The sequence below is a fragment of the Odocoileus virginianus genome, chromosome 26, assembly GCF_023699985.2.
Source record: "Odocoileus virginianus isolate 20LAN1187 ecotype Illinois chromosome 26, Ovbor_1.2, whole genome shotgun sequence".
Lineage (NCBI taxonomy): Eukaryota > Metazoa > Chordata > Mammalia > Artiodactyla > Cervidae > Odocoileus > Odocoileus virginianus.
In genome coordinates, this window is record NC_069699.1 from 14441414 (window position 1) to 14446948 (window position 5535).

Consider the following 5535-nt stretch of genomic DNA (forward strand, 5'->3'; position numbering starts at 1 on the left):
TACATTTTAATAATGTAATTTATAGTGTTCATTCATCATATACTTATTGAGCAGCTGCTATGTGCCAGGCACTGGTCACCAGTGATCAAAGCCAACAGAAACCCTGCCCTCGTTACAGGGAGGAATTGACTCCATGCTGGGTCTGTTTCTTTCACTTTAACCTTTGCTTCCCGTTAGTTTTATTCACTGAAAGGATATCCCCCTCTGGCCTGAATGTTAAACCAAAATGCCTTTGTTCAGGATCCTGTCTACCTGTGGATGACTATAGAAAGGGAGGAATTAACACATCCCCTCCTGGGGCTGGCCATTCCAGGAGATATTTGCCAGAATAATGACCTTTTTACTTTACTTCTTCACCTCCCCCACTCTCTGTTCTATAAAAGAACCTGGCATCCAGACCCCAATAAGATGGTTGCTTTGAGACATTAGTCTACCATCATCTTAGTCTGCTGGCTTTCCAGATAAAGTCAGTTTCCTTGCCTCAGCACATCGTCTCTTGGTTAATTGGTCTGTCATACAGCGAGCAGAACAAGCTTGGACTCTAACCCCTTAAAGAACTTCTGTGTATCAGCACTTTTTATTTATTGGGAGTAATATTCCATTTTGTAGGCATGCCGCATTTTATTTACTTAACTCTCAGCGGACATTTTGTTACCAAACCAAACTTGGGTTAGCTCACCCACATCTCCAGGCACAGTAAAGCCCATCCACTGACACCAGGTTGTGGTGAAGGAAGGTGCAGGGTTCATAGCAGGGCACCAGGTAAGGAGTTTAGGACAGCTAGTGCTCAAAAAGGCCAACTCCCCTACAGATTTCAGCAAAGCATTTTTAAAGGTAAGGTGAGGGAGAGGTGTCCCAGGGTTTGTGGTCAGTTTGTGCCCCATTCTCTGACTGGTAACTGGTAACTGGGTGGTATCACATCACATTCTCAATCCTTAGGTGCCAGAAGGCAGGGGCTATGCGCTCATGGTCATTAACTCCTTCCATTTAGCAGGGGTTTGGCATCTATAAAACACCTCAGGAAATATGCCATCAGATCCTGTTATCTAGGTACTCAGGGAGGCGCTAAAGCAGAGGAAGTCTATCCCAGGAGGCCCTTGAGAGTCCTGCTCAGTTACAGTTTGAGCTGTTGCCTGTTGGAAGCTACTAAGAACAATGCTGCTATAAATAACTCCCATGTAAGTCTTGGTGTGAAAATATGTTTCACATCTCTCGAGATACCTAGGGGTGAAACTGCTGGGTCATCTGCTGAGTGTGTGTTTAACTTTTAAAGATACTGCCTGTTTTCTAAATATACTGTTCGACTGTGCTTTTTTATGTCTCCACCAGTACTGTGTTCCAGTTTCTCCACATCTTCACCCACACTTGTTGTCAGGTTTTTTTACTGTAGTCATCTTCTCAGTGTCAACTGGTGTATCACTTATATTTTCCTAAAGACTAACAATATTGAACACTTTCTACATATGGTAGACGATTTTAAAAAGCTGATATATATACAATATGCATGAACCTTGGGGGAAAAAAATACTAAGTGAAAGAAGAGGGACCCAAGAGACCACATACTGTACGATTCTATTTATGTGAAATGTCCAGAAAAGTGACAGAAAGCGAATAATTAGTTGCTTGGAGGTGGGAGTGGGAATTTCTGTATGGGCACAAGAGAACTTTGTGATATTATGGAAATGTTGTAAATCTGGTTTTTAGAGCTGACTGTACAACTCCATAAAATTGCTAAAAATGAAACTACCTGCACTATAGGTTAATTTTATGGTTTGTAAATTATACCTCAGTCATGCTGCAGAAAAACAATTTTAGAAAATTAACGCAGGAACTTCTCTAGTGGTCCACTGGTTAAAAATCCGCCTTCCAGTGTTGGGGACGTTAGTTCGAACCAGGGTCAGAGCACTAAGATCCCACATGCTCTCGGGCAGCTAAGCCTGTGCGCCACAACTAGTGAACCCATGAGCTCTGGAGCCCACGCACCAAAATGAAAGATCGCGTATGTCACAAGGAAGACCTTGTGTGCTGTAACTCAGTCCTGATGCAGCAGAAATAATAAATAAAAAAACAGAAAACTGATGCATGGCTGAATTCTCAACGGATAATACTAGTAAATCCCTAAGAGACAGAAATGAAAAACAAAAATTCAGTGTAAGGTAATGTACAGACACTGACTGCCCTGGAGGTGGGAGAATGTAGTGTAGTGAAGCTGACAATAAAGAAACTTAGATCTTCTTACCTCCTGAAATAAAATTCACATTTTATAGCAAGACAAGAAAAATACAATTAAAAAAATCTTTGTTCTTTGACATCTTCTCTGCCCTGATTCTGCATTGTGTATCTGCACTGTGTGTCAGCCAGACCTTCCCCATTGACAGAAATGGCTGCTCAACCATAAAAAACAATATTCTAGAATCAGGAAGAGAACTCCTTCAAATAATATTCCTTCTTGATCTCATAAGGGATCACATGGTGTTTAGTTCTGGGTTATCTAAACTGTCAATAATACATCATTTGATGTACAGCCCTCTTCAAAAAACCTATATAACTGTGCCTTGACTTTTAACAGGTAGAACAGTTCTCAGAGCTTTCTGAGATGTTTTTACCACATTGTAAATCCTCGGTTTTGGCTCGAACAAAATTTTCCATTTATTTTTTAGATTGATTTAGTTATTCCTCAACAATCTGTATGAGTTCCCCAGGGCTGCTGCAACAAGGTATCATAGACTGGATGGCTTAAAACAACAAATTTATTCTTGCGCAGTTCTGGAGGCTGGAGGTTCAGAGTCAGGGTGTTGTCAAGACTGAGGGCTCCAGAGGAGAATCTGATTCATGCCTCTCTTGTGTTGTTGCCAGCAACACTTGGCATCCCTTGGCTTTTTTTTTTTTAATTGTCACATGTCAGTTTATTGAGGAATTTGTGGTGCTAAAGGTTAATTCTACTGACTTGATTACTTTTCATGATGTCAAGTAAACTCCAAAGGCTATAAGCCATGATGTTTCACAATTACTTTTCCCATATTCAGGAAACACAAAATTCGAATACAAAGAAATGTTTGAGTGAATCTGAAAATTGCCCTCATCCTACCTTTTTTCAAAAGGTGGTAATTAAAGGTTCAGAAGTACAGTAGCAAGGAGGAAGGATGAAAGTGGGACATGAAGAAGGAAGATAATTTTGTTCAATTTCACTTTCAAAGGTTCAAATCTTTCCAACTTTTTTTAACATGTTCTGCATGTTAAAAAAGGAATCAATACTTTTCATTCCACTCTTGTCAACTTTAGCCAGGGCCTTCTGAGCTGTGGTCATTTTGCTATTTTCCTTTACAGTCTTGAAATCTTTGGAGTTAAACTTAATTCTTTTGCCTTTACAGGCTCATCTGATAACTTTGCTTTCTTTGATGGAGGGTTCAGCACTGAAGCTGGAGGTTCTGGAAGCTTTAAATATTTAGATAAGTCATCACTTAATTGTTTAGGGATGTAATCAGATATCAGACCATGGGCATAATGAACATAATCCTCATCCTTGTCACTGGAAACCTGGCCACCAGAGAAAAATGCAGTAGACTGTACCTGGGCAGTGACATTTACCTGATTGGTTTTTAATGCTGCCATAGTCTGATTAACCTTTTTTTCTAGCCATTTTAATGTCTTCTCTTTGCTGTACTTGTAGTATTTCTTATCTATTTCTTTTTCCTCTGTCACGTGTCAAAGTAACTTCTCAAGTTCAGGAAGCTTCAGCAACAAGATGCAATCTGGGAACATGTCATCCATCACAACTTGATCTAGGGGCTCAAACTTCCCCTCTTTATTGGCCTTTATAAGGTAGTGGAGAAGCAGAAATAGCAGGTCCATAGGTGTGGCAAAGTGAAGACCTCCTGATGGAATTGATTCATTTATAAACCAAGAATGTGTTTTTTTCCTTGAAAACTTTTATTTCAAACAGCTGTGGTAGACACATATTGAAAAGTAAATGGCTCCTTCCCCTGAACAGGGTTAGCCAGTTCTACAAACACAAGACCACTTTTCATATTCTTTGAAGCACCCTTTAAATATTCTCTAATCCCGGGCAACCGCTAATGCGTTCTCCATCTCGAAAATGTCATTTTGAGAATGCTGGGAACAGAAACACCTGCTGCCAGGCGCGAGCCCGTCCCTATCGTTTGCACCACCTGCCATGCACGTCTGCTCCCGGTGGCCACAGGCCTCAGCCCTCAGAGCGCAGGCTCGGCAGCAAATGGCGGGAGAAGGTCCCTTGGATTTTTGATGTATCATTCCAATCTCTGCTTCCATGGCCACGTGGCTTTCTCCCCCCTCTGTCTCCTTTTTATTTTTTAATTGAAGGGTAATTGCTTTATAGAATTTTGTTTTCTGTCCAACATCAACATGAATCAGCCACAGGTGTACATATGTCCTAAGAACACTAGTCAGAGTAGGACTCACTAAATGACTTTAATTTGACTACATTTGCCATGACTCTGAGGCAAGAGATAGATGGGCCCCAGGCTGAGCAGCTGGAATTGCTCCCTGTGGACAGATACTCCAAAGTAGCAGGATTGAGAGAAGAGTTGAGCCCTGCCCAGACAAGAGACCTGGGATTTCTCATTCTCAAGGTCAGTGAGGCCTTCCCAACTAGACATTTCCAGAAAGGTTGCTCGGAGATCAAAAGGGAGGGGGCATCACCCCATGTAAGTGATATCAACCTACCTGTAGGCCTCTTCGCTAGAACCCATCTCGGCTAAGAGATGTGTGTTCACACATGGGAGGCCCCTGAGATATACCAGGCAAAGCAAGATGACTGGCCACATAAAAGCCGGAAAAAATGCCCCATAAAAGTGATTCAAACTACCATGAAGGTTACTGCTGCAGCCTGGAACTGTGGCACTCTGGCTGGCAACTGAAATCTTGCTTCAATCTGCTGCAGGATGAGACAACTCCATTTCCAAATAAGGTCACATTCACAGGCACTGGCGATGAGGACTTCAAAATGTCTTTTTAGGGGCCACAACTCAATACATAAAGTCACTCAGGTCAAGGAAAAGAAGATAAAGCCTTAGGCCAGCTCAGAACGGAGTTAGAACTGAGGAGTTTTGCAAAAAGCCAAAACTGGAGGAACGCTGGGACCTTAAGTCATCCTGGCAACTATGCTGCCTGGAAGGGGCCTGGCCCAGAGTTTGTATTAATTATTATTAGCTAACTTGTTTAACTGAGAAATGAACAGAGTGAAGAGAGGAAGAGACTGAGGGAAGGTTGGAGAGAAGGCATAAGACACAAGACACTCCCTAGGTCATCACAGGCCACACCCATCCGTCCTGTCTCACTGTAACCTGTATGGGGAATTTTGCACATTCATATTCCCTCCCTGGCCCATGCAGCCCCTTAAATGTGTGACTTTGGCCCCTGAAGTTGAGGGAGAGTTCGAGTGGGACTCCCAGAACTCAATGCGTCATCTTTTGTCCATAAGCCATCTCTGAGGTTTGTTTTCATTGCTTTTTAAATAAATGGGGGATAAGGTATTCTTTGCCCTCCATAGTCCCA

The 5535-nt window shown here is 42.1% G+C and overlaps 1 pseudogene; it reads right to left on the minus strand.

The window, feature by feature from the left end:
• Window positions 1-3066: 3066 nt before the first annotated feature.
• On the minus strand, window positions 3067-5239 carry LOC110133524 (ribonuclease H2 subunit B pseudogene; annotated as a pseudogene).
• Window positions 5240-5535: the final 296 nt, after the last annotated feature.